At 42.8% G+C, this 15,009-nt stretch overlaps 1 long non-coding RNA gene across 2 annotated transcripts; it reads right to left on the bottom strand.

Moving 5' to 3' along the window:
• Positions 1-6,898: 6,898 nt before the first annotated feature.
• LOC114431019 (uncharacterized) lies at positions 6,899-7,677 on the bottom strand. Of its 2 annotated transcripts, none has more exons than XR_003670037.1 (3): positions 7,532-7,677; positions 7,399-7,437; positions 6,899-7,120 (listed from the first exon to the last, which is right to left on the bottom strand). It is a non-coding gene; the product is annotated as an uncharacterized LOC114431019 (long non-coding RNA). The 2 variants fall into 2 exon arrangements; XR_003670036.1 differs by having other exon boundaries at positions 6,902-7,114.
• Positions 7,678-15,009: the final 7,332 nt, after the last annotated feature.

Genomic DNA, 15,009 nt, shown 5'->3' with positions numbered 1-15,009 from the left:
GATACCAGGGAGCCCCTTGTGGTCACTGACGGGGCTGCTTGTAGTGACAGTCTCTTTCCCAGTGGCCAGGTTTTCCACAATAGAAGCAGTCACCTCCACTCAAACCGCTGTATCCACCCTTTCCATGCCCCCCTCCCCCACGGCCACCCTCTTTTCCCCTCCAGTTACCTCCTCTATGATATTGACCCCACCCACCTTGATAGTGGGGGCGGGTGACCCAAGATGGGGTTAAATACATATCAAGATTTCCCACAACTGGGGACTGTGGCTGAGGTGGGGGAGCAGGCTGAGGCTGAACCACCCTCTGTGATGCAGGGGTGTATTTCTTCATTTTCCTCTGATATGCTGCTTCCTTTCTAGCTTGAGCTAACTGCAGCTTTAATAATTGTGTCTGCAGCCCTTTCATCTCCATGGTCTCTGTGTCTGTGTGTAGATTCATATGGTGTACAACATGTCTCTCCCAAGCAATAGAATCACTTCCTGGTAAATCAGGGTCATTTTTCAGGGCCTGCTGAAGCAACAGGGGAAGCCCCTCCTCTGTTGCCTGTCTGTACCAGTGCTGCTGGGCACCAGGTTGACTAGAGTTCACTCCTGTCTGTCTGTCTGTTACTCGCCCCCTCCCATCAGGGACAATCATGATGGGGTACATCCCAGGAAATGGGGTCTGAGGCGAAGCAGAAGCTACAGCAGAGGCTGGTGAATAGGGAGGCGGTATCTCCGCCCCCTGAGTTCCCTCGCTCTCTACTTCCTGTTTAATGTCAGTGGTACTACCAGACTCCTCACAATCATCATCTATGCAGCACAGATATGCCTGATATAGAATCTTACGTCTCTCCTCATCAGCCTGCACTGCCTCCTTCAACTCAACTGTCTCTAACACTAATAATCTAATAATCTCCTCCTTTCTCTCTCTCTCTAGTTTAACTCTATTCTCCACTGTTGCAATCACACTTTTTAGTGGCTTTTTATCATCTCCTTTCACTCCCTGCTCTGTCATTGCTGTACACACTGCTGCTTCCATCTCAGCTGCAGCCTTCTGTTGTCCCTCTGGTCCTGCCTGTCCGCAGCAATGGCTCAACATCTTACTCATCTGTTCATCAATTGTCTTCCACATAGACATGATTACCACTCACCAAATCCTTCTTGCGTACCTGCTGTATGTTAAAAATGTACCTTCTATATGTGCCTTATTCTATCCCTCACTGTGACTCTGGCAACAGAGTCACACACCTTCACTTAAACACACTTTCACACACACAGACACGCATTCAACCTACAAACACACACACATAGGCCTACACACACACACTCACTTCTCCGACGGCACGGAGTAAACACCTTTCCTCGACGGCGCGAGGTCAAAACAATTAAACACAATTTTCAATACATAAAACACAACTTAAACCATAGGCTATATATTTTCTTCTCTTTTCTCTTTTCTCGTGATCCTTTTTTTTGTCTTTATTATTTTGTGATCACTGTGACACTTTTCCTCTGTGTGACCCTTTTTTTTTATTTTTTAAGCTTTAGGCGGTCATCACTGTCGTTTCAGGGGTCATCAAATCCCACGGGCTTTCAACCGAGCTTTATCTATATTTGCGTCCAAATATAGCGGGGGATGCCACTCCCAATGACATAACGCTCATTCACGTTATTGTATTAACCCTTTTTTTATTCTTTTTATTTTTAATTGGTTAATATCTCTCTCAGTGTCACTTTTCCTTTTTCTCTTTTACTTCATCTCATTTTCTCTTTTACTTCATCTCATTTTCTCTTTTACTTCATCTCATTTTCTTTTACTTCATCTCATTTTCTTTTACTTCATCTCATTTTACTTCACTTATTAAGACTTACAATCTGCCTCTTACAATTTGAACTCTAAAACACCGTACCCATCCCAGTGACTACTTAATTTAGATTGTCCAATGTGCAGAATTATGATTAAACAGGTATCTGCTTACCTTGTTATTATTGGCCAGCCAGTAGTCACTCCGTCAGGCAAGATGTCATTTGACCCACACTCCTTCGAGTCCCTGTTCGGGCGCCAAATTGTCGGGGTGAAAATCCCCTTGTTTCCTTCTGATCACCCCCTGAATTAGTTTGTAAGGAAGGAGCGGATAAATTCTGGTCTCAAAATTATAATTTATTAAACAATGAGGCAAATTCTGAGTCGCAGAGCTCTGGGTTGTTGCACACACAGAACCAAACAAGAACAACACAAGAACAGGACAACCAACAAGAACAAACAACCACACAGCAACAACGAACAACGCAACAACAACTGGACATGGAATTCACACATTGATATACCCCATGGGCGTTCCTGCCTGCCGGCCCACAGGGGCATCTACCGCCCCCCTGCAGACCCTGGTTCATACAGCAACTAGACCATTAGTGTTTACTGCCAAATAAGGTAAAACTTCAATTCCTCAAATCTCATAGGTTGTGAGTCCAATCTGGGGGTGACCATAAAACTGGGTACTCAGGAGAAAAACACATTCCTTTAGAATCTGGCTTTTATCAGGTCAAAGGTGCTGCTGTCCTTAGTCTGAATTTATGACCATCTCGTACCAACCGGAGCTCTCTCCAGAGAACAGAAAAACAACTGATCTCATCTGCCACAGCCTGAACTGCAGAAAACAACGTTGTATGACATACTATGAAATTACTTATTAATACATTCAGTATCCGCAAATTACTTTGATTTTCTATAAAATTTCCTAACACATAAACACTTATGAAAATCACATTATTAAGCGATAAACACATATAAACATGAATACTTATATATCTGAACACACTGCATGTTAACACCATGCAGAATAAATTCTTTCACCCAACAAAATTCAGTAAAAACCAGCTGGATATCAGTGAGGAGCCGGTGCAGCCTCTCTCTCAACGGTGGCAGCGACAGAGAAACAGCGTGTGTGTTTCTATGGGCAGAGCAGTGGCTGCCGCTGAATGCCTGTTGTGATTCCAACTTTATCTTTACACTTTATTAATAAATAAAGACCATCTTCAGATATACGTTGTCCCGCATTTTAATCAGATGCACCACAGTGGTTCCTAATTCATCCTTACCAGTGGCTGACTGTACAGAACATTTATTACAACAATAAACAGGAAACAACTGCGCGAGTTCAAACCTGCCAGCTTCCCTCTCATCGCTGTCAGAGTCATAGTCACACACGTTGCCGGCTGGCTGTTCTGAAATTATTATTATTATTATTGTTCGGAAATTATGCCGGCTTTCACAAAAGCTCGGGCAACAGTCACTGCAGAAACATGAGTCCACGCATCCACAATCCATTCACATAACTGACATAACTTGCCCGGCGCTGCCTCCCAGTAAAGCTGTGCTCACTGTCGGCCATCCATCGCTCCTATGCCGCTTGCAACTTTACTTTGAACGCCCTGTTTGCTCCGATATCCAGCGGTTGGAGTTCTTTGTTAACCCTCCCGGGATTACGGCAAGCTATGAATTCATCTGCTTCGCCTGCATTTTTACACCAGCGGTAAGACGGCCGTACGCGGAGTCGCGGATCAGCAGCGAGGGTGATGCATGAAAAAAACCACCCGGTCTCTTTACATAAACATCCCTGAGCCACTCTCCCATTTTCTCCTCGTCTCCTCATTTCTCCTTAACAAAGACTCCTGCTGGAAACATTTCTTTAGGCAGAGTCTTTCTCTTCCATAGGCGGAAGTTTCTGTCCATTACCATCCAGTCCACCACTACAGTCCGTATTGATACCGTGCTGGTCCCCATTCTCTCCACAGTTTGGTTCACGGGGATGTCAAAAGTGAGGTGGACTTCATCCATGTTGGTGATGTGGCTGGGCTGGATGTTTTTGCTGGCAATGTTGTCACTGCATAACGCGGAAGCTGTAATCCGCTGGAAGTTGCTGCGCCAGTACCGTAGCATTCAGCTGATTGGTGAATTCACCAATCAGCTGAGGCTGAAATTGTTTATTGCTGAACCTGTGTGTTACGTAGTATCCATCGGATTGGTTCATCGCTGCTAGTGTACGTAGTGTACGTATGACGTACGGTTCAGCTGATTGGTGAATTGCTGCCAGCCTACGTAGTTTACGTACCACGTCCCCATGTCTGGTACTCAACCCATACACAAGGCGCACCGTATTATAAGGCGCAGGGCCGACTTTTGAGAAAATTTTAAACTTTTAGGTGCGCCTTATAGTCGTGAAAATACGGTACAATGTTATGCTTTAGTTAAGTTTATTGTGTTATCTTGAAAAGTGTTTAACACCAGGTTTAATTTGTCTTTAAGGTTATCAACCTAGGCGATTCTAGGCGGTTAAGTGATTCTAATCAAACCAAACCAAGCAATCACCATTGCCACTGCAACTTAATGTCATCATACCAACTTGCAATAAAAGGAAAAGAAGAGCTTTGAGTTGTCAGTTGAAAAGTGCCTTCACCAAACAAGCAAACTACCTGAGCTGGGCTGCTGGGAACATGACAAAGACTGAGCTACAAGAGGAGTTCAAAACACTTACCCTTCATGCCAGGAAAGTCAGTGAGTAATGATGACTACTGGACCGGACTGTTGGCGGACATCACAGAGGCTGAAGGGGTGGATAAAGAAGCTACGCTGAGCGCGCAGTTGCAGGCAGACCTGGGAAAGACAATGAAAGATTGTGAAACCAGACTGGAGGAAGTCAAAAGGACAGTCCAGCACAATCTCTGGTCCAAGTATGGAGAGGATGAGATTGAGTCTGCTCTCTCTAACTAGGGATGTGCTATTTGACAATAAATGATCGTGAAGGATTTGAATGTGTCAACGATCTGCCAGAACAGAAACATGAACCTGATTGGAGCGGACAGTTTGTTTGATCTGAACCAAGCGGCAACCTTCGGGGCTCAAAGTGGAAGCCCATGCGGAAGTGTCAAAACTTGTAATTCACGCTGCAACAGCTGGGGGTTGGCTCCAAAAGCGAGTAATTTCCCATATGCTGTGTCTCATTTCAGGGTCTGCATCCTTCGGAGTGCGCATTTTAAGGCCGCTTACGTCACAAAGCTGCGCGAAGGCTGTCCCAATTCGCCAAAAGTCGAAGGGTCCTCCAAATGCGTCCTCCTTTTGCCTGAATTTGGAGGATGCATCGCTACCATCCTTCGTGGCCTTAAATATCCCACAATGCTTTGCGGGCCTACTTTTTGTCCAATAGTACAATGACGGACCAAGCGAGCGGCACCGGCAGGAGTGCCGAATTCAAATTTAAATGTAAGTAAAGAGCAGTAGTTCCAGAGTTTTAAAATGCTAGTAGTGACAGCGGCATTAAAAAAATGAGTTTTATATTTACAAACATGACGTCCTGTTGATACGAGGCGCTGTAAACTAAACGTTTTGATTGGATGTTGTTTCTGGACTGTTTACTGTAGTATAGTATAAAGTATAGTTCACGTGAGGAGCAATATTATCGTTATTATATCAAACGGTCATTCTGCCTGTTGGCATTTTGTTGTAGGAGGAGCAGAGAGAAACAGAAGAAACCTGACAATTGATAACGGAGGAGATGAGACTGGAGAGAGAGGGAGAGAGAGAGGAGAGAGAGAGAGAGAGAGAGAGGGAGAGAAAGAGCGGACAGACCTCAGCTCATACAGAGGATGTTGGACAGCAGTGATTTTTATGTTCTGTGTTATTTAAATGTTACTTATTAAATTGTATATTAAATTGTTCTTGTCTCTGTGTTCTTAAACTCTTCTAACCTTGTTACATTATGTGTTTTCACCTATTTATAATTTAAGTAAACTTTTGAACAACTTCTCAGTGACCACAGTAAATCCTTTATTGTTCTGTTATGTACAATATTTACAAAGACACAGTTTGAACATTTCTAACTATTTACCAGTGGGCATTATGAAAATGTGCAGTTTATTATTTATAAAAGATCAGCAGAAAATACTATTCACAAAGAACATATATATAAATGTTTGGCTGAGCAGGAGTCCTTGGTGCTGCTGGACTGGATGATGCCACGGTGAAGACCTTGGAGTCCTCTGGCTGTGAGTGGGACATCATCTGGGGGAGGGGGGTGCCTGTCTCCTCTGTCCACCACATCGTCCATCAGGGTTTGCAGAGCTGACGATCGGCGGCTGCCATGTTACTAAAGATGTTTTTAAAAAGGGCAAAAATAAAAATAATAACTTCCACAGAGCGGCTTCCAACGCAGCTTAAAATATGAAAAGCTATAAAATATGTATCCTCACCCTCCAAAGGTGATGATGGTCAGTACACCTCCTCCAGGACAGACAGCTGGTCCTGCAGGGAGCCCCACTCTCCTCCACCCAGCAGTAATTCTCTGGTGCAGTGACAGACCTGATGCTTAATGACACATTAAAGCAGTGCTTTCAGGGTTATTTGCAGGGTTCTTACACATGTAGCTATTTAATTTAAAGTATTAAAATTACAAACAGACCCTGTATCAAGTCTTACAATTGAATAAAATATAAATTACATTTAATCATATTTGTCTATCTACTGGTTATATATCTAGCGTTTGCTCAGTAGCTGGTATATTAATTATGATCAATAATATGGTTAAACAGCAGCTTACTGTCACCTCCCCACTGCGCTCTCCCAGCCTGAAGAAAATGAGCCGTCACCGGTTTTGCTGCCGCTGGAGCCGCCTCTCCTCTTCCTCCAACAACAAATAAATATATTAAAAAATTCCAAATTTCTAAATCCACACTGTTGTCCCGCTTGTTGTGTAGTCCGTGTTGTGTCGCTGTCGCTGCTTTTGTTTTTCCCGGGGCAAAATTTATGACGTCGCGCCACAATCAGGAAGTGCTTTGAAGGCCAGACCGTCCCATTTACCAACGGTTGAGGATCCTCAGGAGGATCCTAAGGAGGACGCGGCCTCCGAAGGATGCAGACCCTGAATTGAGACACAGCTTAAAGCGTCTGGAGAATGTGGTAGAATTTATCTTTGGCCTCTGTTCCAGCTTGCAGGAACGTGTAGAGCTCCCTGACCTTGTCCTGGTTGGTGGGCTGAGCTCTGATCCGATCATATGCTTCCTGCTGGATGACCGAGCCCAAGAGCGGTCGATGGGGTCGATGTTGCTGAGTCTCTGGATCAGGTCGGCTCTGTGTTGTCTACCTCTGTGGTGCGTTCAGGAACCCCTGCCCTCTGTCCTGTGAGGACTGATGGGCTTCAGGGTGTATAGAACGCTGAGTGCCTGACATTTCCCAGTTTGGGATCAATCAAAGAATAAAGATCATCAGTCTATCAGCTGGTTTATGGTGTGTTCAAGAGGAACTGGTGCTGACCTTTGGACTCTGCCCTCTTTGTGAGGTCAGAGAGGTCAAAGGTCAGGTCAGTAAAACCCAAATACTCACACTGAGGTGTGTGTGGTGTACAGAGAGAAGACTGTACTCACGGTCAGTGGGCTTTGCCATCAGTCCAGCTGTGTCTTCAGCTGAAACAGAGAAGGAGACACCGTCAGTGACAGTGGCTGGACCTTCAAAGTTTGAACTAGCTGCAAGTGAAGTAGCTGTGAACAAGTGTAGAACCTGCAGAGTTATAGAGTTGTCTGAAGAGGTTTCACTGCTCCTCCAAGCAGCTTCATGTAGTTCTAACATGCCTCTCGTTTCAGGTGTCTTCTCTTCCTTGTGTCTCCTCTGCTGATCCCCTGCTGGCCCTAATGTGTCTCACCTGTGTCCTGTTGTTTCCTGCTCCTCGTGTGTTTTTCTTGCTGACATCTTTCAAATATAGTATCACAATAAATAATCTACAGAAATACATTTGAAAATAAATATTTATATATTTATTCTCATAATAAAGGCACAATTCAAGTCCATATTTTAGGAACTAATTAACATGTACTAATGTAATGTTTACTCATTAATTCAAACTCCTGAATAAAGATTACAGGCACTTTCTGAGTGCAAAACGTGACAAGCTCTTTAAGGAAATATCAAGCCACATTTATTTCAGTGTAGAAATGTGAGCTGTTTAGTTGGTGTTAGGTGTGTCAGTGTAATAAATGTCAGATTATGTTGAAACTTAACACAGTCTTGTTAGCTTCACATAATTTAGTTATTTTGATTGAACACAACTAAGTTCTGTGGAACTTGTTGACATAACTATATTAAGTAAATTGGACAACTTCATCTAAGGGGAACTATGCATGTCACACAGCCAAGTGCTGCCACCTGGTGTCAGGTGTAGGTATCAGGTTGGTGAGCGTTCAGTTTACTCAACAATGTTGTGTTGAATTGACTTAGTTGGTTTGTGTTGCTTCAACAAGTTTACATTTTAAGTTTAGGTTTTAAACCAAACACACAAATGTTAATGAAACTGCACATAATTACATTTATTTGATCCAACAATGCACTGAGATCACTTTCACTACCTGGGACTGTCAAACAGCAGGCCCAGGTATGAGGGTACAACACTGCACTTTTCACACTTTTATATGCCTGGGTCCAGTAGACCCAAACATCCTGTATATAATAGAAATGTGTGTGTGTGGGTCAATGAAAATGTGTTCAGATATATGTTCATCACAGTCAATGAGCCAGGGCCAGTGAGTCTCAGTTTAAAACAATAATTGGTTGGATCATTTTTCTGTTGATGAAAAATACAAAGGGTCCCACAGACAGTCAGAGTCAGTTTGACCTTTGACCTCATGCTCCTCATGTGCTCTAACATGCACTGTGAGGTGTGTGTCTTTCCTCATCAAGTCCAATCAGCATCATCAAACACAGCTGGACTCAGATGAAGGTTAGAACCATCTGAATCATATTTCACTTTTTGTGTTTTAATCTGCAGAAATGTTTTCTGTCAACATGGGGTGCTGTGTGTACAAAAAATAACTGAAATGATTTCAAATGGCTGCAGCTGTTTACGTGAGCAGATGCTGTGACTTAATGACTGGAATGTTTAATCATTTATTTCATTTCATCCCAAAAGGACCGGATCAGGACTGACCTCATGTTTTTAAAGACTAAAAGACTAAAATGAAATGACTAAAAAGACACCTGGCACCTGCTAGCACACACCTTCATACAAACACAACACTCCCCCCAACACTTACACCACTGAATACCACTGTCACTCTGGATTCTACCAGCAGATGGAGACAAAGTAAACATGGGTCAGAGTACAGAGAGTCTAGAAATAACGTCATGATAAACAGTGAAGAAGCATTTTACATTAAAGATTTCATATGATGTCTGAAACATTGGATTGTAACTTATCTATAAAACTATGTTTTTGTAGGATTCATAAAAAGTGCTTTTGGACTGTTTATAAGCAGGACCTCCATCTTTCTCCAAGCTTTAAAAACAGCTGAGAGTTTTCACAGATCCATGAAAACATGCAGCTCTCTGCTGCAGCTCATCACTTCTGGAAACACTTCATTTTAAGAGACGGCCTCATAATGCTGTTAGAAGTGTTCTTATGATTCCTGAACACCATCTGTGCATCATAACTCAATCTCTACAGCTGCATTGGATCTCTGCTTGTTAATCAGTGATGGATGATAACATGTTACTGCACAGGTTTCCACCATTTTATGGCTGCATTAAAGACTTTGAACCTGGCTGCTGCTCAGTAAAAGCTCCACCTACAGTTTAACATGAATGAGTGACACTGTGAGAATGTAAAAAGTCAAAAGTGTCTGACTGAACACATGATGCAGACACAGTGTTAACAGATGCTGCATTGTTCTACAAAGAGCAGTTTGATGACAGACTTTCTGTTTCATGCTGCCTGTGAACATTTTCAAACATCTGGAACATGTTTAATGACTGTATGAAGCAGCACAATCAAACACACACCAAACACAATCAAAAGTCACAGTAACACAACAACACTCATAAATAAACTGCTGTTTGTTACCTCCTGATGGAGAAAAGAATCTGGATGAAGCTGAGGAGTGAAGGTGACGTCCATCAGCAGGAAAACAGCAGAGAAAGAACAAACATGGAACTCACAGCAGCAGCTTTTCAACGCTCTGTTGATGCACAGAAAGGCTCAGCTCTCTGGATTCACACTCAAGGCTTCTTTAAGGAAACATGATGACAGTGTTCTGACCTTTGGAACAAAGAGCTCAGGTCAAACATTCACAGACTGAACCAGCACAGAGTTCTTATCAGTTACAGTTCCAGACCTTGATCTGACTGTAAGGAAGGAGAAACACACCTTCTTAATAAAGTTTGTTTCAGTGATTAAAGACTTTGAACCTGGCTGCTGCTCAGAGTGAGAACATTACTTGAAGCTGATGGGGAGCTGTGTCACTGCACAGTGTTCTAGTGAACAATGCTGTCTGAATGAAGAGACGTTCATGTAGTCATTATTATACTTAGGTTGAATGGTGGATTAAAAACAGACGGCATGCCAACACATTTTTATTCAAATATTAACCACCAGTTAGTTCTCCAGGCTTTACTGACACCTAGTGGAACTCATCAGTCCTGCCTCTACCAGCTTGCTGTTTTCTTATTCTCTGTAGACGTATCTTTACTCTCCCAACCACCTTCACTCATGGTCCCTCCATTCAGGGACGAAGGCTGTGTCCCAATTCAGGGTCTGCATCCTTCGGAGTGCGCATTTTAAGGCCGCTTACGTCACAAAGCTGCGCGAAGGCTGTCCCAATTCGCCAAAAGTCGAAGGGTCCTTCAAATGCGTCCTCCAAATGCGTCCTCCTTTTGCCTGAATTTGGAGGACGCATCGCTACCATCCTTCGTGGCCTTAAATATCCCACAATGCTTTGCGGGCCTACTTTTTGTCCAATAGTACGATGACGGACCAAGCGAGCGGCAGCGGCACCGGCAGGAGTGCCGAATTCACATTTAAATGTAAGTAAAGAGCAGTAGTTCGAGAGTTTTAAAATGCTAGTAGTGACAGTGGCATTAAAAAAATGAGTTTTATATTTACAAACATGACGTCCTGTTGATACGAGGCGCTGTAAACTAAACGTTTTGATTGAATGTTGTTTCTGGACTGTGTACTGTAGTACAGTATAAAGTATAGTTGTTGGAATCAATGTACATAAGTTATCCTACTTTTACTTCATTCTTTATGAGTTTATATGAGTTATATCTTACTCTTTATGTGTGCATAATGATTTAAGTATCTTACTGTGTGTAGTATCATTTACCCTGTTGATTTATGCTTCTATTTGAGTTAACCTAAATCACATGAGTGTTTAAGGTATGCTTACTTTAGTACCTTCACATAGAATGTTTATACCTTATATGGTAGAATGTTTAACCACTTTACAACAGACCAAGACTGGAAGAAAGAACAAAGGCCGAAGATGACACACACACACATTCACACAGAGGTTGTTCAAGGACATAGTAAAACGAAACTAAGATTTGTGATGCATGAACCCTTTGTCCCTTAGTAAACTATGTATTAGGGCGTTCCCAACTAATAAAAGGCTTGGAGAACCCAGAGCTGCTTCAGAGTGGCGTGGGAGATTGTAACTGGGCAGTCTCTGGTCACTCTCCTTGCAAGTAAAAAGATATCTAACTCTCTGTGTCTCTTTTGTGCAGGTTGTGTAATACAAATGTTTGGGGTTTGAACCTAACATTTTAATTGGTCCTTCGAGCCGGATTCCAAGATACCTGACGATCCCAGCGGACGAGGTGAGATCCAGAGAAAGACAGTGGCCACTGCTTGAGACCCTTTCCGGGACTGGTCCCTCCCTCGTGGGCTGGGGTCCGATGGTTGACGGAAAGTCCAGGAGACACAGACGAGTGTGAGTATAGATTTCCTTAAAAAGGGGGAATGTGTGAAAGACGCGCGCAGTAAAAGATAAGAAGTACAAGAGGATGGTGAAATCCTCTGTGTGTTGACAAGAGGATAGTGAAATCCTCTGTGTGTTGAAGAAGTGAAAAAGTGAATAAAACCCTGACAATTCTAGACTCTATCAGGTCAAGTAAAAAAGTCCGCAGGAGGGTAGACTCCCCTAGTTTAAAACGACTAGTTAAATTCTACGTAGGACAGCGGAACCTGTTTGGCAACTGTGTTAAAATTAAAAGTAAAAAGTGAAGTGCACGTTCGAACAAAAAGGTGTGAAAGTGAATGTGTGAATGGAAACATAATTACCACTAGGTAATTATATTTCATATAAAACAACAAGACTCAAATGGTAAGCCTTTGTGGATGCATGTAGGCAAGAAAACTCCACCTGAAAAGGTTGAAGTGAGTTTTACCACAAAAGGTTATTGATTGCCATCTTGTTGAAAGAAATCCAGTGATAGAATACAGCAGGTATTAAGACCCACTGGATCCAACATCTAGATCAAAATGGGGAAGGGGCAAAGCAAAACCCGACAAAAGTTAATTGATGAGTTAACTTGTAAAGATTGGAAAATAGTCCAAAAAGCAGATGAAGCCGCGATAGAACCGTTAGGTCATTGGATAAAAAAGTATAGTTTTAATGGTAAACTATCAACTACTAATGTAAAAGACCTACAACTCAAAATTAGGATCAAATGTAAAGATGATAAAAATAAATTGAAAAAAGAAGGTTATGAACACACGCAGGTCTGGATCAAAATAGCAGGACAGCGTGAAGAGGGATGAGAAAAAGAGAAAAGGGGCAGCAGGCAGTGACAGTGTAGGAGAGAAACAGACATTGATGTTTCACAGGAAGGAGGATGATGATTTTAGTGGGCCATATGCTGGGGTTAGACAGCTGTTGCAACAACAGGCTGAAGTCTCCGCTCCAGACACACACATAACAGGGGGGGCCACCAGGGGGGGCCGCCCAAATACACACCTCTTGTAAATGAAATTTCACGGCCCAGCTACGCACCTCCTGTATTTGAAACTCCACACACAATGCTAACCCGTTCAAAAGGCCGTGTAGGAGACTGGTCAAAAGGCTTAACAACCGGAATACAAAATATGTTTTCTCCGAAAGCAAAAATACCTGATTTCTCACAAGAGAGAGAAGACACAGATGTTTTCCCTCTAATAGAATTACCTAATCCACGCGCAGGCCAGGAGGGTGAGAGAGAGGTAATTAGAGTATTCAGAACTTGGACTCAAAGTGATGTTAAAAAAGCAGTTGAGGGGATTCCGCACCCTAAGGAGGATGTTGAGGAATGCATCACACAAATGGAAAATCTGCGACAATCATATCATTTAAATGGAGCAGAAGTTCAGCAAATTTGGATGACCTTAACAGGTCCTGACTGGTTTTATGTAAAAGGAAATTATTCCCCTACTGATGCACAAAACCAGATTCATCCTCCTGAGAGTGGGGAATTAAATGGAAATGTGAATCCGCTTTTAGATCGGATCAGAAACAGATATAGAAGGAGAGCAAATTACACTGAAATTGGAAGGTGTAAACAAAAGCCAGAGGAGCCGTTTGAGGAGTACAGAGTAAGGATGGAGAAAATTTTTAGAGCGCACAGTGGTCTAGAGATGAATGACGCTGATGATGGAGCTTATAAACAACAGCTAAAAAACGCTTTACACTCAGGCTCACTACCAGAGATTAGTGGGTGGGTAAGTCGTCATTATATAGGCATGAGCGGGGGAACACTCGCAGAGTATGTAAATCATGCCCTGCATGCGGAGAAAGTCATTAGCAGCAAAAAAGGAAAAAAGGAGTTGATTTTCTATCAGGAAGAAGAAGAGCCAGCTGTGTTTTATCAACAAGCCAGAGGTCGAGGTCGCGGACGCGGTAGGGCCAGAGGCAGAGGAGGTTTTAGGTCACGCTCAACTGATAACCCCAGAGCGTGCTGGTCATGCGGAAAGGAAGGCCACATAGCGAGAGATTGCAGAAGCAATCCCTCCCCCCACAGTCACGGGACAGCATGACTAGAACATACACAGTTAGAAGGAGAACCTGAGGGAGAGGAAGTGTTAAATCTAGAGGATTTGTTTTTTGAGGAAAAAATAAGGCCAGAGATCACTATAATGGTACAAGGCACTCCAGTTAAATTTCTTTGTGACACTGGAGCGTGCAGGACCACAATTAGAGAAAAGCTACCGCACCTTTCATTGGGCCCTAATTATTCTACTGTACGATCAGCACAAGGTGCTATTAAAATGGTTCAAGAAACAGAACCTATATGGCTTAGAGACCCGAAAGGAAAATCATGTCAGCTATCAATTTTGTGGCTGCCAGAATGTCCAGTAAATTTGCTTGGAAGAGATGCCTTAGTTTCTCTAGGCCTAGCCATTGTACCAACATCTGAAGGATTAAAAATGATCAGACAGAAACCAGATGAAGTATATGTAGTGCAAGGGACAGGGAAACCTAATTACTACTATACACTTGACGTCCCTAACAGGCCACCCATTTCTATGGGAGATTCTCTTATGAATGAAGGGAAAGGAGCGGTGAGGCAGGTTCAGGATCAAATGTCACCAAATGATTTGTATATCACCATGTGGTACACTGACCACGTTGATCCTAAGTATAAAGAACGTTTGGATAAAGTCACACCTGCTAAAGTGACAGTGACATACTTGTATTCTGATGGTATAGCAAATGCTGCAGCTGCAGTCACTGTACCAGATCAAGTTAAAACTTTGTACAGACAACACTGGAACCACATGCACATCTCTCTATGTAAACACACACATGCTAGATGGAGAGATCTCGGACAGCTAGTGAATAGAGGAGAGAAAGCTTGTGATTGGACAGCAACAGGTGTAAACACCTGGTATAGTGATTCAACTGAACTGACCAGAAAAGCATTATTCTGGACTGTAACTGTCCAAGCAGGAGTACATTTGGCTGAAACTGAAAAGTGATACATTTTCTTCACTGATGAGCAGGAAAATTTATTGAAACAAGTTCCCTCTGAACTATGGTCACAAGGACCCACGGATGTAGGACTAGTGAAACGAGCACAACCGGTAATAATCAGGCCCAAAACAGAACATCGTCCTAGAATAAAACAGTATCCTTTAAAGCCTGATGCAATGGAAGGAATAGAACCGGTAATTGAGGATTTAAAGAAAGCAGGTGTATTGATAGAATGCGCAGACTCCCCAGTGAACACGCCTATTT

The sequence above is a fragment of the Parambassis ranga genome, unplaced genomic scaffold (genome assembly GCF_900634625.1).
Source record: "Parambassis ranga unplaced genomic scaffold, fParRan2.1 scaffold_33_arrow_ctg1, whole genome shotgun sequence".
Lineage (NCBI taxonomy): Eukaryota > Metazoa > Chordata > Actinopteri > Ambassidae > Parambassis > Parambassis ranga.
The sequence above is the reverse complement of the archived record's forward strand: the minus strand, read 5'-3'. Positions and strand labels throughout refer to the sequence as shown.